Here is a 26,242-nt window from a genome sequence, read left to right as displayed (position 1 = left end):
ATTCCCCTCCCTATGCATTTCCTGTTTAATAAATTGGACTACTGTCTGTCCACCTGCTCAAGCCAAAAAATGGATCGTCTTTGATTCTACTGTCTCCCACACCAACCTTATCTGATTTATAGTTCCTCTGTTCTTTCAAAGCCTCCATTCTTTGCACACACTGGTCTCCATACCTGGGAATCTCCTTTTCCTTCCTTTTCCTAGCAAGTTTATATCCATTCCTCAAGTTCTCTTCTTCCATGTCATCATCCCTGATCCTCCTATTAAAAATTTAGTACTGCTTAAGTTTTTCCTCACCATAGCATTGAGTTAATCCATACTAAAAAACATAAAGCATTGTGCAGCATCCAAATTGTTTGCCTAGTTTCCCTAATATGGGCTTTCCTAGTGGCTCAGACGGTAAAGTGTCTGTCTGCAAGGCAGGAGACCCGGGTTCGATCCCTGGGTTGGGAAGATGCCCTGGAGAAGGAAATGGGAGCCCACTCCAGTATTCTTGCCTGGAAAATCCCATGGACCGCACAGCCTGGTAGTTTCCCTAATAGAGCAATATTTCCATGAGAGCTGGCATAGCTGTATCCTCTAAGTGCAATGTCTTGATGGTGTCCTCTCTGTGGTGCCTGTGGTGTTGTCCAGTGCTAAGTGTATTATCCACAATAGTCAGGATTAGTCAACTCAGGCTGCTATGAACAATATATTATAGAGTGGGTGGCTGAAATACCAGAAATTTATTTTCTCGCCATTCTGGAGATTAGAAATGTGAGATCAGAGTTTCAGCTGATTTTGTTCCTGGTGAGGACTCTCTTCCTGGCTAGCAGATATTGTCTTCTTGCTATGCTTTCACTTGGCCATTCCTAAGTGCATGAACATGCATACACACCCACACAGAGAGAGGGAGGGAGAGAGAAAAGGATGGTGGTTGATACACTCTGGTGTCCTTTCTTCTTTTAAGGACACTAATCTTATTGTATCAGGACCCCACCCTTATGATCTCACTGAACTTTAATTACCTCTTAAAAGCTTCCCAGGTGGCATTATGGTGAAGATTGCTCAGTCGTGTCCGACTCTTTGCAACCCCATGGACTGTAACCTACCAGGATCCTCTGTCCATGGGATTTTCCAGGCAATAGTACTGGAGTGGACTGCCATTTCCTTCTCCAGGGAACTTCCTGACCCAGGGATCGAACCCGGGTCTCCCATATTGTAGACAGACACTTAACCGTCTGAGTCACTAGAGTGGCATTAGTGGTAAATAACTTGCCTGCCAGTGCTAGGAGACACAAGTGACTTCCCTGGGTTGGGAAGATCCCCTTGAGGAGGCATGCAACCCACTCTAGTATTCTTGTCTGGAGAATCCCATGGACAGAGGAGCCTGGTGGGCTATGGTCCATAGGGTTACACAGAGTCAGACATGACTGAAGTAACTCTACACAAAGGCCCTATCAACAAATGTGGTCACATTGGGTGCTAATGGTCCAACATCAAGATTTAGGGGTGACTCAAACATTTAGTCTATAACACAGATAGTTAACAAATAGCTGTTTAATAGCAAAACGAGTGAAAGAATGAAAGAATCAATAAGAGAAAGAATGAATGGATATAGGATTATGTTACTCTGAAAGAGATGGCAAGGAGTGAGTGCCCAACATTTCTCATGATGTACTCTGCATATAAGTTAAATAAACAGGGTGACAATATACAGCCTTGACGTACTCCTTTTCCTATTTGGAACCAGTTTGCTGTTCTGTGTCCAGTTCTGACTGTTGCTTCCTGACCTGCATACAGATTTCTCAAGAGGCAGGTCAGGTGGTCTGGTATTCCCATCTCTTTCAGAATTTTCCACAGTTTATTGTGATCCACACAGTCAAAGGCTTTGGCATAGTCAATAAAGCAGAAATAGATGTTTTTCTAGAACTCTCTTGCTTTTTTGATGATCCAGCAGATGTTGTCAATTTGATCTCTGGTTCCTCTGCCTTTTCTAAAACCAGCTTGAACATCTGGAAGTTCACGGTTCACTTATTGCTGAAGCCTGGCTTGGAGAATTTTGAGCATTACTTTACTAGCGTGTGAGATGAGTGCAATTGTGCAGTAGTTTGAGCATTCTTTGGCATCGCCTTTCTTTGGGATTGGAATGAAAACTGACCTTTTCCAGTCCTGTGGCCACTGCTGCGTTTTCCAAATTTGCTGGCATATAGAGTGCAGCACTTTCACAGCATCATCTTTCAGGATTTGAAATAGCTCAACTGGAATTCCATCACCTCCACTAGCTTTGTTCATAATGATGGTTCCTAAGGCCCACTTGACTTCACATTCCAGGATTTCTGGCTCTAGTGTGAGTGATCTAGCTCTAGATGTCGTCCCAGTGTGAGTGATCACACCATCGTGATTATGTGGGTCTTGAAGATCTTTTTTGTACAGTTCTTATGTGTATTCTTGCCACCTCTTCTTAGTATCTTCTGCGTCTGATAAGTTTGTATTTTAGAGAAATAGGGTATTTTTGAAAATATGATTTATAGACCAATATATATATAGCTAGTTAAATTAAGCTATAGACATAAAAAACATCATTTGTATAATTTCTCTCAAACAAGTACTGATTTAATAAGGAAGATCTTTAAAAATGATATTAGAGTTTGGCAGTGATTTCTACCTTGCAAAGCCTAGGACTTGTCTCTAACAAAAAGATTTTCAAAGACTGGGGTAGTGCTTAATTATCTCTAGGACCCGAAAGTATTAGCTGTGGAACACTTTTCTTAGGTTCAGAACTTTGCCAATTGAGTGAAGAATAATTTAAAAAATTCTGTTGGCTCAAGTTGAGATTTTCTTGTATGTTTTCTTCTAAGGATGATCAATGCATGATACCATAGGAATTGCTTGGCAGAACAGAAGGGAGCAAGCTTCTTGAGGGAGACTTTCCAGGCTCAAATCCTCCTCAAGGTCTGTGTCCTAGTTGAATGATTTGGGTAAAGTTACTAAATCAGCTCTCCCTCAGTTTATTTCTATGTCAGAGGGTGATAATGATTGTACTTATCCAGTTAGGGTTGTTGTGAAAATAAAATGTGACACTGTCAAAAGCCTACCAAAGAGCCTTCCATGTGGCACAAGAGCTTAAGAAAGGTGAAAAAGGAACAAAACTTTGGCTAAAGCATAGATCTAGTCCAGGGTCATTGGATAGGGCAAAAGTCGCTTATATTTTATCTATTGATTTTCATAAACAATTTTTCTTTCTCCCACTTCTTGTTTTCTAGAAATTCAGTTACTTCCAGGATGGTCTAATTATGTGACTCTGAATTTGTTTGAAAAGGAGACACTGATGGCTTCCTAGTTAACCTTTAAAACAAGGATTCAGGAGAGATCCATAAATTTCTTTTAAGCCAAAAAATAATTTGGGTGGAACATTGTTTTAATAGTGAAATGGGTCATTAGTAAAAGGGGGTAAAGTTTTGTTTCTTTGGAATATTGCCATTTAGCACATTTTCTTTGTCTGTATTTGTTGTTACTGGCCGTCATAAAACTCTCCAAGTAGATGTAGGTCCATGTACCTCTGAGTTGCCAAATCCTCTATTCTGTCTATCTTACCCAGAATTGCTGTAGATTACTTTGATTGGTTAAAATGCAGTGTATGAACTTGGCTTTTTGTTTGCTCCCCTCAAACATATACCTATGCAGTCATAGAAAAATAATGACGTGAGTGGATAGTAAATTTTTCTTATGTTCCGTTAAATAGATGGGAAGGAATAGTGGAAAGAGATTTTACTGGAGTCAGAAATTCATTAAATAATTTTGATGCAGTGCTTTGACAGTACATTATATTCTAGCCATGCAGTCCTGAAATGTGATATTACAATGAATGTGTGCCTCTCTAGATCATTTTAAAAGAAATAGTTCTCACGTTTGTAAGTTTGGTTTTGAGTCCTGCAGCGAAGCCTTACCCATTGAAACATGAAATCTATATGTTAACTGAAACATGAATATCCATTAAAGCAACAACAGCATCAAACTTTCAAGATACCTAACGACTGAGTTTAGAGTCAGGAGCTGACAATCAAATAATGTATGTTTGGTAATAAAGAAGAATGGGGTAATTTGGGATTTTAGATATATGTACCAGGTATCTGAATAGCAATATTTCTCACCTATTTCTTTCTAGGTCTGACTGGGCCCAAAATGAATTTTCTCTGGTTTGGCATTGCTTTCAGAGAAAATGATTATTCATTAAGGAGAAAGAAAGTTTACCTGACAAGTTGCATATCTTAAAGCTGGATAACTAAGAAATGAAGACCTTTGTCTTAATAATTCTGAAATGAATTGATTCCAACAGAATTATTATTTCACCAATTATCCCAAAGGGTGTCTTTAATAGGAAGTAGGAAAGAAAAATGAAATTTAATAATGAATGCATAATATCATAAAACTTTGTATTACAAAGTATTAAGTTTTTAAAATATTATTTATAAGCTGACAAATACAGTTTGGATATTCAGTTTTACTCTGTGATGAATTAAGAAGTGAGAAAATGCCAAGAGAAAAAGTGAGGCTTACTTAGTAGCACCCTGCACGTGACTGTCATTGGAACCCAAGAAGATATTATGGATTCTCTTAGAATATAATGAAATGAATAAAGAAAAGAATGTACAATTTATTTTATTCATTTTACCCTTTAAGAATACATAGCAGAAACTAAATCTTGCATTGTTAAAAGAAAATAGAAGCTTACGCTCCTGAAGTACCAGGAATTACCCTTAGTTTTGACCTAGGCTCAAGAGGGATCTCTCTTTTTTTGGTGAAAATGTCAGAATCCCATTACCCCTACTCACATATACTATGTCATCTTATACCTTCTTTCATGAAAGGTGTTGATGAAGTTCAGCATGTCTACTCATCTTATTGCTATTTTGACAGCCTCTCATACTTCCAAAGTATAGCCAAAGATATATGCAAATCTGATATCAGATATTTTTAAAAGTTCCCCCAAATATCAAGAGTCTTTTGTTTTACTCTGCTTGCCTTGGTGATCAATTAGAATTTGCAGAAGTCATTCATTTTTCAAAAGCATATTGGGTGATTTTCTTCCAGTTGCAAGTGTTATCTCACAAAATGGACCCAAATGAATTTCTTTCTTATTTGTTCACCCACATATCTGCATGATTATTGCTTCCCTTTTTTGTTGCTAAATCAGTAGTAAAACTCATGGGTTCAAAAAATGAAATGTTCAAGAAAGATCCTCTTTTAATAGACTTGACAGTTGACTCCAGGATTTGGTCAGTCCAGGGGCAGGGATTCTTTGTAAGGCTTTGTTATTCTAGAACACTTAGAAGTTGGGACCACTGCATAGGATATTCTGTTCTCTAAGCTTCTCCCTCAAGGATAAATTAGGAAGCAGAGAAAAGTAGTAAGGCGTAACTGATTCAGATCTGTCTTAGAAGGATAAAAAACTTGGTTAAGCTTCTTTGCTCCCTAGTTTGTTTAGGGTAGTAATATGGAGAGACTTGGTTCAAATAATGATAAATTGATACTATGGAGACGTGTGGACATTGAGAGGATTGTACACTATTTCATTTGAGCAATACATAAGAATTTTATTAATGTAGCATCTTAGCTTCTCAAGGTTTTTTACATTGACAGAATCATATAACAATTTTGATGAAGTCCTCCTTTTTATGTATCTTTCAAGAAATTAAAAATGAGTTATTATTTCAGCTAATTACTGAAAATTTAGCAAACAAATACTATCCTCATTTTTCCTCTCTTACATCTTTTGGACTTCCCATGATGTGGCTGAAGCTGAGGTTAGGTCAAATATTGTATACTTTTTAAGAATATTTTCTACATGGTAATTAGTAGAATTGTCAAGCCAAAAAAATCACAGAGAGGAAGATGTAGACAGTCATCATTATGACAAAGAATGATAAAAAGCATCACGTGTTTGGAGCAAATATATACCCACAGCTACCTGTTAGGTTGTCCTTTCTTTCAAGTCTATATTTGATATAACAAGAATTTAGCATAACAGAGAGTTTTCACAGTACTTTTGTTATAAAAGGAACTTTTGCTTGTACTGATAGAAGGTGAACAAACATTACAGAGAAATAGCCTGCTTCACTGAGCAGCTCCACACCACTGTGTGAGCTGAGTCCACGTGACCAAAGGAGCAAGTCTCAGAGATGTCTTCTCAGAGGAACATTCGTGGCCAGGAATAAGACATGCAGATTCAAAAACAATGAAAAGTTTATTCTAGGATTGTCGGTCATTAGCTCTTTTACTCTTTCAATATCTCAGGCCTCTAGCAGGTGCTTCTTTCAAACACTCTCTCTTTTTAAACACCATCCTCATAATTGCCCCCCTCTCTTATATATGTATGTGTGTGTGTGTGTGTGTGTATAGAGAGAGAGAGAGAGAGAAAGATAGATAGATAAAGCAGGCTTCAGTCATGTCCTACCCTTTTTGTGACCCCATGAACTATAGCCTGCCAGGTTCCTCTGTCCATGGGATTCTTCAGACAAGAATACTGGAGTGGGTTGCTAGGCCCTCCTCCAGGGGATCTTCCAGACCCAGGGATCGAACCATTGTCTCTTGAAGCTCCTGAATTGCCAGGCTGGTTCTTTACCATTAGCCTACCAGGAAAGCCCTGCATTCTAGTATTACCTAGTAAAGGTTGCCTAGTATCTGGATTTGGTTAATAAACAAGGACCCAGCCCTTGATCCAGGAAAAAGACTCCTCCCTCCCTGGGGCCAGTATGGGCAGAGGATGATGATTATAGATGCCTCTGCTCTGAAATCTCTTTTATTCCTGCCACACCTGCACTTGGAGTTTTCCTCATGCACAGGAAAATGCATGTATTTTCTGTGGCTATGATTACATTTTCTATGACTTGTATTAACATTACCTGCAACCAGTGGCCAAGATCTGAGAGAGGTGGACACTTGAGCCTCCTTTACAACGGGCTGGCAGTGGTGTTTTCCTCTGGTGCTGCAACTCACCGCCCAGGCTTCCCAGGTGTGCAGGGTGCTGCACAGAAGCCTCAAGTGCTTGGTAGTCACAGGTGTGGATGATTTGTTTTTTCTTTTTTTTTCATTTGTTTAGATTCTTGTGGTAGGAATTCAGCAGGTGTGTGACAGCAGCATAGAGTCTCCACCCTGTCACAGAGGCCAGCTGCCTCCCCCCCGCCAAAAAAAAGATGTTCTTGTTGGTCCCACAACACTGTCAGCTTAAATCCTTGTTTTCCTGGAAACCTCACCCAAGGGCAAGACTCTGCCTAACCAATGAGTTAGGGTAAGTTCATCTCAATAGATGAGCAAGAAGAGTCTCCTTATAGGAACCTGGTCTACAAGCAGGAGCAGGTTATCTGGCTCTGCCCTCCTGGATTTTGCTTCTTTTTTCTTCTTTCTAACTTGAGCTGGTATCATTCCAAATACAGGGATATAGAAAACCCTGGACTTGGTTTTCAGAAAGATATAAACCATGCTGGGATGCTTTTGTTGACGTATACATTTCTGCCTCTGTGATTGAGACTAAATATAGGATCACAGATGGAGCGTGGCTGTGTGTGGAGTTACCAGCCATCTCCTCAGGAAGTCACAAATCCTGGGATCCAGTCGGGTCAGTGTAGGGCAAAGTCACCTTGGAGATTATCCCAGACCATGTCTAGCTTTAGTGAAGGGTGGGGGAGGCTAGCTACAGTAACACTGAGGGAACCAGATCATTAGAGAAGGAGGGAACCAAGAATTACTGCTGTCAGGATGTCAGCATGTGGGTCTAGGCCATTCAGCCATTCCCTCTCTTCACCCTTCTTAACTTTTTGAAGATTTGTATTATGGCTTCTCTTGGCTAGGTGACTGTATCTAAAGGAATAGATGGTGGTGGTGGTTGAGTTGCTAAGTCCTTTCAGATTCTTGCAACCACATGGACTGGAGCCCACCAGGCTCCTCTGTGTGTTGGTTTTCCCAGGCAAGAATACTGTTGTGGGTTGCCATTTCCTTCTCCACAGGATCTTCCTGACCTAGAACCTGAACCTGTGTCTCCTGTATTGCAGGCAGATTCTTTAGTGCTGATTCACCACACACCTTAGATGACTCAGTTTCCCTTCGTCACAGACCCTTCTTCCCCAGTTTTTCTCCTAGAATTAAGCTTGGAGTTTATTTGATGTTGTTTTTACTTGTGTACACATAGTATAGGTGGGGATTTCAGAGGCAGGGGGAGGCCACACAGTAACTGACCTTCTGGGCCCTGAATACCTCTCTGAACATAGACACTGGTCATCTATTCCCTTACGTAACGCAATGCAGTGATGACACGTGTCAGAGGGACATTTATCTTGAATGGCTGCAGATGGATCTGTAAATCAGCTTGGGGAAAGAGGATTGTTGTTGTGTGTGAGGATCATGTAGTCAGTAGACCAGGCTTTCATCCTGCATTGTAATCTTTGACAATGCAGATATTTCTGTTAACATACATTTGATGTATCAGCACTCACTGAAGAGAACTGATTGTCATAATCCAGAGCAGTAAATATTAAACATCATAAACCATTAAAGCTAGTTTACAGCTGCTTTTTTTTGTAGTGACATTTCATATGTTTATCTTTAGCTATCATTAATATATTATTTTAATCTCTTAAAGGGACAATAATTTAATCTCTTGAGAATCTAGTTCTTCTATAGTAACAAATAAGTGATATTAAAACCCTTACACTGAACTCCAAGGTTGAGAGTGATCAGTCAAATGTTCAGCATTTGATTAGAACTTGCTTTGTATCCAAGTCAATGTCCCCTTAAGAGATGAGGAAGAATTAAAAATAGCTCTGTCACCCAATGGATGATACTCAGAAAGAAAAAGAATTATCATTGTGCTTAATAAGAGAACTGACAAGCAATCATAATTCTTTCCATTAAGTAAATATGTTAGAAAAATTTATTATGAAATGACACATTATGCAAGCCAGGAATCAAAGATGACATCCTTGCATTAAATACAGTAGATGCCATTAAGGAAAACAGTCAATATGTCACCAAGCCACAGCCTGTAAAAATTAAATTGATTTGGTAAATGTAAGTAAGATAGATCTGTTTGCTTTCATCATCAATTTTGAGTGGGTGAACAGGTGATGTCACCAACCTGGGAGCGATAAAGATGCAGGACCATCTGGAAAGGCAGGTGATGAATGGGCAACTGCTTTTGGATGGTGACAGTACTGTGGTACTTTGTCACTTGGGATGCAGTACTTAATAACTTTTCAATACCATCATAATAAATTTCACTGCCTTATTAATATAGAAATGGTGAGTTATTACCATGATGGTGAGTGTAAATAACTGGAGATGCAGCCGTCAAAAGCTGATTGTTTGGGCATGTTTCTTTAAGCAACACAGTTGACTCGTGATAATCAACCTATGTCTCTACCAGTAGAGTTTATTGCACTTGTCAAAGGAAAAAGTAGTATTATTCAAAATTATATGAAGTTGTAATAAACAAGTTTAATATATTATCAGACTTTTCATGTAAGTTTCCAAACACAAGGCAGTAAATCATTTTTAATAATGTCCTTTCATGTAAAAAAATGTTCTTATACAGTAATAATGTCCTTTCCTAACTATTAACTAAACAGTTGACTTCTTTGTATGTGTTTTAAAGGGGATTTTTATTTGTACTTTTCAATCATTTTCTTTTGCAAATAAAGAGCGCAAGCAGGAACCTTAGAACGTTTCATTAACAAGCTCCAAAGTTGCTGAGTACAGGCCATGTCACACATTTCCATTTTAATTGAACAGATGTACTTAAGAGTAAACCACAGCAAACGAAGTACAGACAAAATTATAAACATGTGTCACTGAGAAGCAGGCAGGAAAGAGCCTCTGATGAGCATCTGTGTGTATTTTATGAAGCCAAGGACTGCCACTTCATAAGTTTGTCACTGATGTCTCCAGCTTAATGAGGAGAAACAAAATATGGAGATAGGTGTAAGTTGAAGATGAATTACTAGATCAATCACTTAGCACCATTCAGGGTATCTGCCATTGTGCAGTGGGAAAATAATTAGATCTGGGATGCTGTGCTTATTTATATAGTGGCTGTTCAATCTGGGATGGAATATGGAAAACTTCCTCTTTCATGTCACCGTGGTCTTTATATTGTTTCTTGGCCAGGCTGACTTTTAATTCTGACATTGTCTTTCGGGCTGCAGTCTGCCAGCCTCTTAAATGAAATGCCTCTCCACCATTTCTATTACTGCTGAAAAGAGAGCCAGCAGTCTATTAACAGGCAATAAAGTTCAGGAAGCCCAGGACTCATTTCTTGGGTCAGAGGTGAAAATTGCATAAGAAATGAAACAAAGGTGGGCCTTGATCGCTCAAGAAGCTGCACCAGTAAGAACACACGTGCTGTTCGCCAGAAGTCTCCCACTTAAAGGGAAAGGAATAATCGTAATAATGTTGGCCGATGGAGTTAAGTACTCAGTTGAGAGAAATTATATCAATCTGACAAATATAGCCTTCACAGGAGATAAAGTCTCTAATGACCTTAAATGCATATATTTATCATTTAATTCAACAAGCCAATTCCCTTGGGCTTTCGACCAACGACATTTCCCCTAAAGTTTAGAAATTTTTTACCAGCCCAGAGAATAATGGCCATTTGTCAGAAGGTTCCAAAGCTCAACGCAGTTGGAAGCAAAGAACAGGAGAAGGGGGGGAAAAGGCTAATCGAGTCTTTCCACCTCAGAGAATATTAATACCAAGTTTTATTGATGCAGGGGCTGCGGTATTTTGTGGCCGAACAGTAGGTGGCAGACACTGTAGTGAAGAAATGGGGAAATTTTAATCTAAGCAATTTTCATCTGATTTCATTAACTTCCAAATATGTTGCCTTTGTGCACAGTGCATTACTTTGCAGGAAAAAAAAAAAAAAGGAAGGCTAAATAATTAGGAAATGTGCTAGTTAAATGTGGAAAACTCAAAAGGATTCTGCAGAAATAGAAGCAAAAGTTCTAACATTTCATCAGGTAAAGTGTGTGTGAAACAGGAAAGCCCAAGGAATAAAGGGACCCTTGTGTCGGGTGGGCTTTTCCTCGCTGTTATTCTTGGTCTCGACTTGATGAAGTGTATTAGTGATACGCGCGAAGCCCTGCGACTCCTGTATCTCCCTTTGTGAGGGTGTCCTTGCCTTTGTTCATGCTGTCAGTCAGTTGTTCTTTCTCTTGGGCAGCCACGTTGGTAACCACAGGATCTACTTGCAAAGAGATTTCTGTAAAACCATATTATCCTTCAGCCCTGACTCCTTCTCCCCACCCCCCTTCCCCCAACAATCTGCCCATTCATGTGGTGTGGCTCCCTGGCTTGCTTCTTTGTCATCTGTCTAGTGGTTTGTGTTTCAGCGAGGCCTTGCAAGATATTGGAAGGAACACTGACCTGGGTTCCTGGAACCATAGGTTCTTGCCCCAGCTTGGATTTAGGACCTGGAAAAGTCACCCGACTTTGTCCTCCGAGGTCTCTCTGAGGCCTAGAGTAGCTCTGACTTTGAGTTTCTGAATGCTGTCTCAGACACCCGCTCCTTACTTCTTCTTATCCTCGTGAATGTGCTCTATGTCATTAAGCTTTTAGAGATTTTGTTTCTGTGGGGGCACATGCACCCTGGGAAGGATACAAATTAAGTTAAATTACGTAGAAAACAGATGCTTGTTGAACAATTTCTCTTGTATTGAAGCAGTATAATTGTGTTTTGTAAACATGAAATCAAAGCACATTTGATATGTGTTTCTCTTTTTGGAATTGATATTTTCATAATGAAAGTAGCTTAAAACCAAAGCCTTGTTTTGAAAGGAAAGTAAGTTGGTTAGAGAGAAGATTCTATACCTAGACATCTTTGAAAAGATACAGGTATAAATTTCATCCTGTCCCTGGGGTATGACTTAGTTCAGCCTCAACTGTATACTAAGGCATTGTTAAAAAAATATCGTTTGGTCCTCTCCAATAGAACACAGGTGTCATGGGCTTGTCTCTAAAAAAAGGTGGCAGTGTAACATAGGACCTGCCCAGGGCACTGGGTCTAAAGACAAATGAACTTAATTTAAACTCTCTGCCACTTACTAACTTTGTGACCTTGAACAAGTACTAAACCACTTTTGGTCTCAGTTTCCTCATCTGTAAAATGGTAGTAGCAATAGGATCTTCCTGGTAGGATTTTTTTTTTTTTGGTAATGATTACATTGCGGATTATTGTAAAGGCTTAAAGTAGGGCTTGGTGTGCTGTAGTAAGCGCTTCAAAGGCAAGTGATTTTAACAATCTTATCACTATCATCATTCAAAAGTTGGGATCCCTTCTTGTGAGAGGAAGATCGGGGAACAGTCTTTGGAGTTAGAGCTCTTCAGGTTGGCAGAGCCACCGCATCACAGAAAAAGGGGTCTCCTTTGTGATTAGTGTGGGCAAGTGACCTTCCTAGACCTGCCATATTTGAAACACTGATGGATGTTTAAGTAGTTCTTTTACTAAAGACTTGAGTTCGTGTTTCTAAACAGTGCAGAGGAGTAAGTTTTGACTTTCTGTCTGATGAACTTATGTTCTCCTAGCCTGGTTGAGTGGGGTTGAGAGAGGTAAGAGCTCACCTTTTAAGCTCCCCTCACCATAACTCTCAATGTATTCTTCCTTTGAAGGGCCCTCTCTTCCCTTCATTCTTCCTAATCTTCCTTGGCCCTCAATGTTCCCAAACTCTTGCAAACTCTGCCCCCTCCGGTTTTATCTAGATAGTAATGAGGCTGATTTTCTCTGCAGATAGGTTGACCTCTTCTGTGGATTTGCAGGAGATTTAGGTGTGTTTTTATTAGTTCATGCTCTTTTTTGATGAGGACAGTGGTGGTGTCCTTTCTAAATAACCTAAGGACAAACACACTTTTTGCTAAGGTGGCAATGTCTCATCTTAAATGAAGAGAGCATACCCTGCCTATTCACAAAACTTTGACCTTGTTAATAGGAAATAACAACCCTGGTCATCTTGTTGAATTTGCTTTCTTCCTGGGCCCTGTGGCATCAGTGGAATTCATTAAGTGAGAATGGCTCTGAGAACAAAGTCATAACTAAATGTATTAACTGTATGGCAGTATTGATGTTTTTGATGAGTGGAGACACATATCCTAATCTTTTTGTATATGTTATTTACTTATTACATTTTTAAATATTGTCATTTATTTATTCTTAAATGTTTGTAAAATTTTATCTGGTAGGTCAATGGGGTCCTGAGATTTTCTGGGCAGAAATTTGGACATCAGACTCTGTAGAAGACCCAGTATAATTTCTCATATGTAAAATATTACTGTTCCCTGTTACCTCTGAACATTCTGAATACAAGAAGCAACAAAACTTTATTTGTTCATTTGTTTCTCACAAAGAAATACCAAAATATGTGCTTTTGGAAACTGGGGGTAAGCTTTTTGACTCATGGGATATTAGAAGGCTAAGTTGCTCAGTTGTGTCTGACTCTTTGTGACCCTTTGGACTGTAGCTTGTCAGGCTCCGCTGTCCATGGGATTCTCCAGCAAGAATACTGGAGTGGATTGCAATTTCCTCTTCAGGGGATCTTCTCAACCCAGGAATCAAACTCACATCTCTTGTGTCTCCTTCATTGGCAGGTGGGTTCTTTACCACTAGGGCCACCTGAGAAACCCCATTAGAAGCAGGTACTTGAATTCTTTGGTTGAGGATTTACAGCTGAAAGTAACAATAGCCCAAAGTTGAGTTTGTCCAGGTATGGGTAGAAACTTCTTCAAGGAAGGCTTGTAGGGTGGACCAGGGGTAGTGGCCTCTGCTTCCCCGGAGCTCAGCTATCTTCTCCCTTCAGTTCTCCTGACTATTATAACCTCATGTTAATGTCTTTTAACTTCCACAGCATGGACTTAATTGTCAGCACACTGGCATATACTAATGATTCTTTCCTCATGCAAACTCTGCTATATCCTAGGATCTTTTTTCATGTGGGGCCTCCACTGAGAACAATCTGGATTTAGTAATAGACTTAATTGGAAGGTTTAATAAGAAGTTAGGACTTTGTTTTCTTTTTTTAACTTGGGAAAGGCAGTAATCTCAAGAAAACCAGATGTGAATTTGATTTTAACAAGAGAATTTTCACTTTCCTTGTACCCTCCAAAGCTTGGGAATTCTCCTTTGAAGATGTTAATTCTATAAGAGTATTGTCAGCAGTATAAAGGTTGAAGAATAGTTGAGTTTGCCTATAGATGAGCCAGACTGAAAAATACAGAAAGTAGTACTTGATGAAATCATGAATTGTTATGATTTGAATTATACAGCTCCGTATGGACTCCTGAACATTGATTTGTCTGGAACATTATGAAGGGTATTATAGTGAGGAGGGAGGTATGTATATATATTTAATGTCACTTGGTGAACTTGACTCAAAAAGTATTCATTTGAGGTTTGATTCTTTACTCAATCACCATAACTGATTGATAGAGACATGGATCTCCAATTGGCTTGTTTCTGCTCTGCAAATCTTCCATGAACCTCACTGAGAGTCTAAGATGCAGTTGTAAAGGATGATTGAAGAGTTTGAATTTCTAACTCTTCAAGAGTTAAGCACCTCAGAAAAAACATCTAAGCTAAGCACCTCAGAAAAAACATCATTTTGCCTTATATTTCTGTGTGATAATATGAAAGGTACTGTAATCAGGTAAAGTAACACTTAAAATATTAGGACTTTTAAGTCAAGAAAGTCAGAATTGTGATGTGATGTGATATGGACATGGAAAGAGCTGGGGAATTAGTTAATTCTACTACAGCAAAAAAGATGAAAAAGAAGCACTAACTGCCACAATATGATGTTAGAATTCACTACCCAAGATGGATGAGATTGAAAATATAGCATAAATCAGGGGGTATTTCCATCATCAGTTGCCCCTCACTGAGGCTTTGTCAGCTGTGAATTTGTCTGTCATCATTTGAAAACTGCTGTTGTTTTCAGCCTCTTTGTAACTTTTATAAGTCTTATTCTAGTCTCATGAAAAAGTTTTTCTGTGTTTATTCTCTCACACATTGATTTCTGATCATTTTAGTCTAGACCCCAAATACTTCCTCCTTGTGAGACTCCTGAGTTTAGAAGTTTAGGCAGAAAGACTACATTTGGACAGTTACCTTTCTGTCTTCTTTTCCTAGATCTCTAAATCCTTCCACCATATTGGTCTTCTGTTTAGCGTAAAGAAAAGGTGATTTTCTGTGGCTCTAGGCAAAGCACACTCTCCTTGAAGTAATAATATAGTATCTAATACAGGGCCACTCACAGGCAGATTACAAAAAGGTCAGAGAAAATTATGTAGTAAGGAAAACTGGTCCATGTAGCTTTTTAAAAATGAATGACCCTGTATTTTTAGGAAAAATGAAAACATCTATTAATACAAGTTTTTTGATCACTGAGATTGTCAGAAACCTTGCCCTTTATCCTGAAGTGCCATTGTGTCAGTGTCAAAATGTAAAAATAATAAACTGCTGACATTTTAGGCACAGACTAAACATCAAGCGAATGGCACTACGCTGAAGCTCTTGAAAGAGTTACAAGATGATGAGATGCCGAAGGAAGTGAGGACTAGGCGCAAAATCTTCTATTCACAGTAGAGGAATTGACAGTGTAGGCGTTGTTTACCCAGTTTTTCCATCAGGAGGGGTTTTACTTCAGTGGAAAATTGTTTTTCAGTTTGAATTTATGTAAAGCATTATGAGGAGGCAGAAGATAATTTGTGGCTCCAAAATGCATCCTTATTTTTGCTCATCACTAATTAATCGATATGTTAACTCCACAGGCATGTCCTGTGTGTCCCAGCAGTGGAGGACAAAGGGACCCATGCCAGCTTTCTTTCCCCTCCCCTCTTCCCTTGCCTTGTCTTTCTTACTCTTTCCCTCTTTATTTCCCCTTGTTTTCTTTTTCTTTATTTTTTTTTCTTGCCCTTAGCCAAATGTCAGTCCCACCCTCTTTACCTAATACTTTTGGCTTAATTAATTGGTTATCCATCTAATATGTGTCACTTTCCTTCAGAGCAAATCTGCACAAGGTCTGACCATCTGGGGGACAGTTAGTCATTTCAAGGATGCAGGTGGAGAACACACCTGTAGTTAGTCACTTACAGGGGCACTTGTCTATACTTAAATTATTTGCAGGTGTTAAGCATGTGCTTATGAAAAAGGGAAATAGGTATTTGGGGTCCAGAAGAAAATTTGCCTCTTAATTTAATATTATTTTCTCTCTTCCCTGACTCTTGGTTACTTAGAGAACAAATGCATGGAGTTTTAGCTGAATGTCCTGAATGACTGCAAACAGGAGATAAAAATGCAGCTTCGGCTGTTTTATGTGATTCATAAAAGCATTCTCTCTGGCTCCAAGGATCCATTTATGTTTAGGCTTTACAGAAACAATGCTGTAAAGTTTTCTAGCATTGAGGACACAATTACTCATTAAAATCTGTGATATGTAGCATTTTAATGAATTTTAGCCACATTTTTAAGGCTATTGTTAGGTAGCTTTTAGCTTTCCCAGTGTTCCTCGTAAAGAACAAAATTATCTGAACTATTTGATGATTACTTGTGAGTATTGGTAAACTTTTTTATGAGCTTTCACAAAAGCATATTAACCACACGCCATGTAACATGGCATGAAAAGCAGAAACAGTGAGAAATTCAACAATCAGGATCCCCATGCCCCGTTGACATCAAATTTGGCAGATTTTGAAAATTCTGTGATCATTTTTCTCCTTCTGTGACACTACTCTTGTTCATTCTTCAAAAACATTTGCCTTAGTATGGGGAATTATAGATAATTTGATGCAACAGGTTTAAGTTACCATTTTCATAGTGAAAAGAATAGCTTAGCATGATCCCGATTTTCCTTGGTTTCCTCCCATTCTTGCAAGAAGCAGAGGTATTCACGTTTCTTTGTCTAACAGTTTTATAATGTCTTAAGAGATTAACAGTGAGCATGAATGAGGGCCTACGGATTAGACAACAAAAAGCCTGGGACGTCCACTACCTTACTTGCAAATTTTACATTTTCCAGCATTGCTGAGCGAGCATAGAAACTAAGGAAAGATAATAAGTACCAGAGTCTCAAAAGTGTTTAGTGATTCAAAAAATTCAGATGACATGTCAGAACTGACAGACTCATGGAACCGTCTGTGGCAGGGCCCACTTTTTTGTCTTATGTTAAGCTCTCATACTGAGTGAATGCAGATGTTATCACGGTACCCCAGACAGACAGTCAGTGAAATGTGACAAGCTGTCAGCAAAGTTACACTACGTTGACTTTGTTAAAATATCCACAAGCTTTATAGTTTCTCTTTATATAAAAAACCCTTACCTCATTTAGTCAAGAGAGTGGAAGTGGCCGGCAAGATCTCTTGTGTTTCTGGCATCTTTGGACTACCCTGGGCTTTTCCTCCCGGGAAATTTCACTTAGCAAATTAAGTAGTAATCAACCCCAAATATCTAATCCCAAAGTGTCTCCGAGTCATTTTTTTCTCCTTCGACTAGTTCTTTAATTTTTTGTTCAGCTTGCATTGCACCTCATCACTTTGGCAAAGGATGTTTCATGATCGGAAAGAGTGAATTTTCTTCATTTGGATTAGGAGCCAAGATGAGAGGTGAAAAATCTGAAGGACCGCTTTAACCAAAAACCCTTTCTTAACGGAGGTTTAGGTGAGGAAAATGAAAATGTGAGCTTAATCAAAAACTAAGATCTTTGCTCCCATTCTTTTAATTTTTAAACCCTGAAAGTTAACACTGGCAAGAGAAAAATCTCCATTGAAAACAAACATTCGAGCCGTTCATGAAAATCAATTATGTTTTCCATTATGGTTTAGACATTTAGATTTTTCTTGTAAGTTTTGAAAATAAAAGAAATACAGTAGAGAGGAATTCTAGAGCATTTTCAATGTTGTAACATGTTTATATCTAAAGATAAGTCTTGCTTATTAAGTGATCATTTTGACATCAATTTCAGATTCAACTCAAGAATTTAGAAGTCAGAACAAGCAAAACAATAGTTAATTGAGCAAAATTTAAAAAAGAACAGACATTTGGAAACTAGTCTTAACTATATTGCTCTTAATGATATGAATGATATCTTTTATACTAAGGAAGACATCAATTTTGACACACTGGAGTTTAACACAGTGGAGTTTATTTGCAGCCTCTGGGTGCAATAATTGTTTGCCTTTTACCCCATGTGGAAGGGCTCCTGTTGCATATAATTTATTTGGCTTCAAATTGTAAATTATTTGGTAGAAGATTACTTTGCAATCCTAGTTCCCACAAATTAACCTCTGTTTATACATTCATTTTTAGGAATTAAAGGTGAAAGGAAAACATGAGCCACGCTTGTTTTGTTCGATTTATATTGTCACCAGAGGACATTAACATACAATGAGAAACCCGTCTGTGATTTTGAAAAATGAAAAGTCAAGACATTTTGAAGATAACATCTAGCTCAGTGTTTTTATAAAACTCAGAACTAAATAATCAAACGAAATTATGCATATGGAGGAAATGATTTAGAATATGTTGCGCTGCTAATCGCACTCATGCTGAAGTTTTAAATTTCATCTGTCTGCTCAGATCTATTGTGAGCCATTAAGTGGCTTCCTTTTTTCCCGACAAATTGAATGCTGCAACTGCAAGGAGCTCTTTTGTTCTTTTAATTCAGTCAGCATGGAAATGATTTTCTCATTTCAGGCCCTTTTCTGTCCTCTCTTCATTGTGTCAATAAAATAGAGTTGTGCCGAGCTGCTCTAATCAGCTTAGAGTGCTAATTCATTGCTCCGGGATGCTATCTGTGTTTGGCTACAGGTGGGCACTCTAAGGGGTCAGTCTCCAGGGGAGTGTAATTGTGTGTCTCCTGGGGCTTGTTTGCAGAATGACCTAAAGCTGAAGCCCCAGCTCGGGAAGGGTAGAGAAAACTGAACAAACATATGCCCACGCAAACATATACAGCTGTATTTTCATGGCGACCATTCACTTGGCCTGACGTTCTGAGACTCTAGCAACATTCCTGGCATTCTACCTCTTCTCAGTCTTCTAGGATTTAGTCATAAAACATGAATTCTTTTAAATTTTGCACACATTTCCTAAGGGTACAGCTATATAGTATTTCCAAGATAAAGTTAAAGGCCAGGCTAGGATTTAACATGGGGATAATACAGCCACACTAAACTAAAAAGGAGAAACAGAAACTGCCAATTTTTGGAAAATATATTCTTTTGTGTCTTGTGAAAGTAGCTTAATACATAAATATGGAAATATTATGAATTAGTAAATTAAGCTTTATAGGCAGTGAGGAATTTCTGGCAACTTTAGAGGAGAAATAATGATCAGTTGTTTGGAATAAGGGGGGAAATTGCTAGGCATGAGGTTTTGGAGAGTTAATACATCCTTGGGCAGTCTAGGGAGATGACAAATCTTTCTGGGATTACTGGCAGTGTGAGTGTCAAAAACACGTTGTGAATATGATCTTATTTACTAGGCTTGATATTTTTGATATTTAGATTTTAAATGCTATAACATCTTTTATTTTTTTTCCTAACATTATTCATTAAAAAAAAAAAAACTCTCAGTACATTGGGATTCATTCCACTCTCAATGGAAAATCTTCAGGATTTCATTACTCAGGTCATTATATAATAACATTAAGTAGGTTTACACAGTAGAAAGGAAAGAAGCGATAAAAGATTTCGGCTATGTGAAATCTACCAGTTAGCTGTAGAAGAATGGAGCAAATATTCTCTCATTTGCTTAAGACACTTAAAACTTGTCCAGTATATTAGAAAAAATGTATGCTGGTTATTATTAGAAGAATAGGGTGAAATGCTGTATCATTTGAATATTTTGAGAAAAAATTTTATAGTCTTATTGTAATAAATTCCAACTGGCTTTACCAATATGTCCATTTATAGAATTTATATTGATAATATGAAGTTCTGTGTCAGGATAGTAATTGTTTTGTAGAAATACAAGTTCTTAAGATTCATAGGTAAGATGGAAATAAGGTTCTCCTTCACATGTTTAGAAGATGTTATTTGATTTTAATTTTTTAATTCTTCTTTCCCTTTCCAGCTAATATTTCAGCTATATAACATATCTGGTTTGAATGATCTTGTAATACTGCTGCTTGCTGAAGAAGATTCTGAATTTTACCTATTTTCATTTATTTATTTAGAATTAATTTGGAGTAGCATCAGGAGATGGAAAAAATGAAAATATGGCAATGTGTAAAACTGATTCCTTCTTTTTTTTTCCCCATTTATAAATGTTATTAATAGGGCTCCAAGATAGAATTCAGATTCCTTAGTCTTCACTAGCATAAATTTTCTATTTAATTTATTGTTAATTATTAATGATTATTCTGATTTAGCAATTGTATTTTCAGGCAAAGATAGTTTAATATTATTTTTTCTGAAATTCACGAGGTAGTTTATTAATTTTGTCTTTTAAAAGTGGTTTTGTTCTTACTTTCTACTTTATTTTCGTAGAATTTGCTTTCTTTTCAGATAACTGAATTTGAGGTCATTTTACCAATGGCTATCTCTTATAAATAGCCAAATCCTTTGTACATGCTATAGGCTTTTATAGTATGAATCATTCAATGAGGAAGAAAATGAGCAATGCTTCAACAACAAATTGTTTTGGTAATTTTTATTTTTATAAGAATAAATTTTGACTTCTTGGAAAAATTTAAAATTAATAGTGTAACTTCCCTTTTGCCAGGAGAGTCTAAATCATGTTAGCACAGTTTTGGTTTAGACAGCAATGCTTTAACCCTCATTCAGTTCAATGGCCCACCAAAGAAAGCAGGAAGCAGTAAGACATATGCTTGAAAGGGACTTTTTTTTTTTTCCTTTAAAGGAATTGCATTCTCTTCTCAAGTAACCTATTTCACTAATTCTCTTCTACATTGAGTAGATTTGTCATAAGATAAAAGTTGGTGAAATGATTTGTGCTGATGCCCTATGGCAGAATGTACTGTAGGGTTCAAATTCCTATTGGATAAAATGAAATTGACTTGTCTTTGCTATTTATATTGATGATCAGTTCCAAGGTTTATAATGATGTTGATATTTTCATTCCTTGAATGAGTAGGACTTGAATTAGACATTGAAAGTTTGAGTTGAGTAGTAACATTGTTAGATTACTTTTTCTTCTGCCATCATTTTTAAAGGTCATAGGATGCTTTGGGGGGAAAAAAAAAACACAAGTAATATATTTATGTATGTTCTTTGAATTGTTAAGTAGAAAACTCTGCAGTTAAACTATCACCATCAGAGTCAAGGAGATCATTTCATATTAAAGTTAGGTGACAACCTAGATAGTCACTTTAATATGTGACTCCTACTTGGTTGTAGACATCTAGCTTACATGTATCATTTCTGGTATAAAAAATTCTTTTTACTTAATTTTTTAAAAAAAGTAACCAGCTTTAAGGAGTTATTAACCTTTTGTGATATATCTATTTAAGTCCTGTCTGGTAATTTTCTAGTATTAATAGAACTTGACTATTTGCCACCTTACAGGACAATCTACTTATTTTAAATGTAAGTAATTATGACTATATAAAAAGAAATATCAAATAAATGTAACATCAGATTTGAATGATTCTTCTCTTCCCATTTTAGTTTTAAAGATAAAATGAATACAACACTTTTGCTTACTTCTACAGTTGGAAAAGTATGCTCTTTGGAAAATCTTGGCCTCCAAAAAATAGTTTCTAGAATAAATGGTTGACGTTTCTAAATAAGAGATCATCAGTGCAGTTTTCTGTGATTCAGAGATGAATGGGATCTGTCCATTATCAATTCCTCAATCAGGGAAAAAAGGAAATTAAGTTCCTAATTAGGTGAATTTGGACTAAAGAGGTGGGGCATTGAAGGGATGAGGAAAATTGAGAGGTAGTTGATGCCATTTCAGACTAATGATAGGAGAGGAAATGAAGAAGGGGGTGGGCTGGAGTTGAGCCTGAAAGGTCAGTGACCTTATTAGGACAAGAGTAGTAGAAGATCTTCAAAAGCTTTTACCTGTGATAGTTGACAAGGTGTCGGGTTCTGGAAATGGACAAAGATGCAAATAATTGAAAAAGAGGTCAATAAAAACAAGATTGTGTATTTTTATAAGGAAAATATTTGAATCTTGAAAACAGAAAATGACATTAGCATTGCAACTATAATTTCTTGCTAATTTTTCTATGTGCTATAGGTTATTCCTTTCACATAGTAACTGGATTTACTTTAGTGTAGGATTGATAATGCTTCTTTTAAGGATTAGTTTTCACTGTTAATATAATGAACATTTATTCTGTATTTGTATCTTCTAGAAAGACAGTTTTATAAATATACTATGGCCCAGATTTGTCACTTTAAACACAAAATGATAGCTATTTACTGAAATATCTATCATACATATGTGAATACATTTTTATGTGGGTGAAAATTTAGTTTTTTCTTAATAATCTAAATTATCTAGGTATTTACCATTGACAAAAATATGCAAAAATTTGGTCTTTAGTCACAGTGCTTCAAAAGTTCTCAAATGAACGTATTTTCAAGATAAAGTGGAAACATCTATCTTAAGAAACCAAAGGTCATTTATAATCATTTAGTTAGCTATAATTTTTCACTAGTGTATTTCTAACTTTCTACTAATGTTGTAGAAGGATTAATGAGCAAAGAATTCAGGTGTTTGGGAATGTCAATCAGATTAGTTAGATGAGAACATTAAGTTATGAGTTTGAGAACATTAAGTTATGAGCAATTTTGACTAAGTTATATATGTTGACAACTAGTACTGTAATCTTAAGAAACAGGCTTTTTAACATTTGACTTTCTTTATCGAGTAGCTTGGGTGCTTCCAGTATGGCTTTGACTTGTGTATTTTTATCCAGGGAACAAGTGATTGCTCTTTTATTATTATAAACACCCAATAAATGAAATAGTTCAGATTCTTTCCATTTTAACCCTATGTCTGTCGTAAACACACACTCACAGGCCTCTTACTACATTATTGTCCAATAGAAATATAACACGAGCCTCATATGTGATTTAAATGTTTCTGTAGTTGCATTTATAAAAAATAAAAGAGAACCAGGTTTAATTCAGTTTAATAATATGGTTTTTGTCGTTGTTCAGTTGGTTAGTTGTGTTTGACTCTTGGTGACCTCATGGACTGTAGCACACCAGGCTCCTCTGTCCTCCACTGTCTCCAGGAGTTTGCTCAAATTCAACCAATATATCTAAAATATTATTCAAAACATAAAACAACGTAAGAATGATTACTGAAACATTTTACCTTTTTTGGCACTGAAGTCTTTGAAATCTGGTGTCTATTTTACAGCATACCTTCATTCAGACTAGTCACATTTCAAGTGTTTAGTAGCAGCCACTGTATCAACACGGTCTTAGAAAATCTCCAGGGCTCTGTCTTTCACAGTGAGATTCAGGTCAATGTCAGTTACCACAGTGTGAGCTCTCGAAGGCCATTTGGCCCATCGCACTCATAAATGAGGACACTGAAGGTCAGGAAGGGTCAGCAACTTGCCCAGGGTTACCTAACTACTTTGCAGAGTAGGGTTTAGACCAGATTCCCAGTCTCCTCTTGAATCTTAGTTTATTTTGAGTTCTATTAAGATATGTTGCTTTTGTGGTTTATAGAAAGGTACCAAGGCATGGTGAGCATTAGAACAATGAAACAAAACAAAATAATACAAAATCAGTCAACCAACCACGCTGGCAATTGTTAAGAAGATAGTCTTGAGACTTCTCTGGGAGTCTGGTGGTTAAGACTGCTAACTTCTGTTGCAGGGGCACAGGTTCAACTCCTGGTTGGGGAACAAACTAAGATCTTGCATGCTGTGTGGCATGACCAAAAGAAAAAAAAAAAGGAGGTAGCCTTGAAACTTTGAATGTTCAAAGAGTACTACTCAGGTAGTACCACTCAGGTAAAGAATTATTGGATAAGATTTCTTGCATGAACTGTGTATCACTTTATTAGAACCTATCATATTTTTAAAATAAATATTCACATTATAGGTAAATATATTAATTTTAGTCATGATAGATCATTTATTTTGATATTTCTCTCAGTCCTAAAAAAGGTAGTAATGGCAGGTCTGACTTTTCATTTTACACTGAGTTATGAGCATTTTTCGGAGAAGGCAATGGCACCCCACTCCAGTACTCTTGCCTGGAAAATCCCATGGATGGAGGAGCCTGGTAGGCTGCAGTCCATGGGGTCACTAAGAGTCAGACACCACTGAGCGACTTCACTTTCACTTTTCACTTTCCTGCATTGGAGAAGGAAATGGCAACCCACTCCAGTGTTCTTGCCTGGAGAATCCCAGGGACAGGGGAGACTGGTGGGCTGCCGTCTATGGGGTCGCCCAGAGTCGGACACGACTGAAGCGACTTAGCAGCAGCAGCAGCAGCATGAGCATTTTTGTTTTGTTAAGAAAATGACTGTGGCCTGTCTTCTAATTTGTTGGCCCATGGACACAAAAGAGGGAACTCGATTGTTCACATTTCTGCATTTTTCTCTCCTTAGACAATATCTGAAATTAAGCCCCACCTGACAGGGTCAATAAAATACTACTGATTACAATTTATCTAGAAAGCATAAATGGAAAAGATATAGGTCTTCCTTTACAGAATTGGCAGCTGACACTTATTGAACCTGAGCTAACATTTCCAAATGAAATGAGGTGGGGTGGTTTGACTCATATGATAACAATGTTGTCATCCTGGGGACCAGTCTGGGTATGAATCAGCACAGTGTGAAAATTAAACATGCAGACACCACGCGGATGTCAGGAAACCTCTCCCTCAGTTACAGGCGTGCATACCTGTGTCTGTAGGAGGGCTCCCGGCTAAAGCGTGAAGTGGCCAGAGGTTCCCAAAGAAAGAGAAGGGCTGCTGTCACTGACTAGATGGGGTTTGTAATAGTATCGTCCTGTTTTCACTCTCCACGGTAGAAAATTTCTACGGGGCTAACAAGGCAGAGGATAATGAGAAACATGCCAAACTTTTTTTTCTTTTTTTTTTAAAGAGCAAGAGTGAGGAGCCTAACCTACGAACAGGAAACAAATGTGATCAATTACTCCAAGTGTGGAGCTCACAGATACCTTATCTTAGAGCTCCTTAAAATAAAAGGCTGATTGTTACCAAATGCGTCTAAGAAGTGAGGGAGAAAAACACATTCATGGAGGAGAACTGGGAAGGGGGAAGAGGCGGGGGAGTAGGGGTGGAACATGACTTTATCTTGATGTAAAAAAATGCAATTCTACTGTGTCTCAGTCTCCTGAAGTCTTTAGAGAAGTGGTTAACAACCAATCATAACCTTAACCGAGCAAGCAGTAAAACGATTCAATGTTTGAAAAATAAAAATACTCTGAATATGACACAGAGGGGAGGAGAGGGGAGGGAGACTTAAACGGCAGTGTATAGTGAGTAATGACTCCATCCGTTTTAAATGTTTGTTCTGGTCTACATTATTATTGGACTAAGATCTTTTAAAGAAGAAATGTTATTTTTGAAATGATTGCAAAGAAAAGATCTTAGTCATAAATATAGAGAAGCTATTAAATTTGAATTGAAATATTAATTTTTAACTTACAGATATCTGCAAGGGAGTCTCACTTATAGAGTGTTTACTTATTCTGTGAAATAAGGAATAGCGGTGACATTCATAGTTGATAACATTCATCGTAAAAGGACAGCTTTGTTCTCTTAGTCCCCAAAGAAGAACAAGACAGAATCTAATGAAAAGATGTGAATATATTCTACTCATCCTCAGAGATGAAAGGCAAGATCACGGTTCAGGCTAGGAGTAAGAACCTTGGGGCTGGCGGATCTTGGCTACATATTCCTCGAATTTCCCATAAGTGCAATAGAATTAACACTATCCCTTTCTTGGAGATCTTGGGTCAGTAGGTGTTACAGGATTATGTTATGAGGTGTGACTATAAAGTAGTGAGACTGTTTTTCACACTCCACACCCAGAAACAGCCTCTCTTTACTTCAGTGGATCAAACATCATAATTTTTCTAGGAGCATTCACCTCATCGGGTCCTTATGCAGACAAGTGTGCACAGAGGCCTGCATTATTCCCATCTTTCTTCCTTCTCACATCACCTATCATGGCTTTCTTGGGGAATTTTGGCAAAACATGTGAAAAAGAATTATTTCTGGTGGTAGAAATGATTTTTGTGTGTGTGTGAGGCTTAGT

The 26,242-nt window shown here is 37.6% G+C and overlaps 1 protein-coding gene and 1 long non-coding RNA gene across 28 annotated transcripts in view; both read left to right on the top strand.

Moving 5' to 3' along the window:
* MECOM (MDS1 and EVI1 complex locus) overlaps window positions 1-26,242 on the top strand; it is a 627,827-nt gene that overhangs the window by 305,581 nt on the left and 296,004 nt on the right. The window lies entirely within an intron of this gene.
* Window positions 14,230-18,516, top strand: LOC147379492 (uncharacterized). Of its 2 annotated transcripts, none has more exons than XR_015133498.1 (2): window positions 14,230-14,356; window positions 18,326-18,516. It is a non-coding gene; the product is annotated as an uncharacterized LOC147379492 (long non-coding RNA). The 2 variants fall into 2 exon arrangements; XR_015133497.1 differs by lacking the exon at window positions 14,230-14,356 and adding an exon at window positions 17,544-17,677.

Source organism: Bos grunniens, chromosome 1 (assembly GCF_055505025.1).
Source record: "Bos grunniens cultivar Pamir isolate PY7600 chromosome 1, Bosgru_T2T1.0, whole genome shotgun sequence".
Lineage (NCBI taxonomy): Eukaryota > Metazoa > Chordata > Mammalia > Artiodactyla > Bovidae > Bos > Bos grunniens.
The sequence above is the reverse complement of the archived record's forward strand: the minus strand, read 5'-3'. Positions and strand labels throughout refer to the sequence as shown.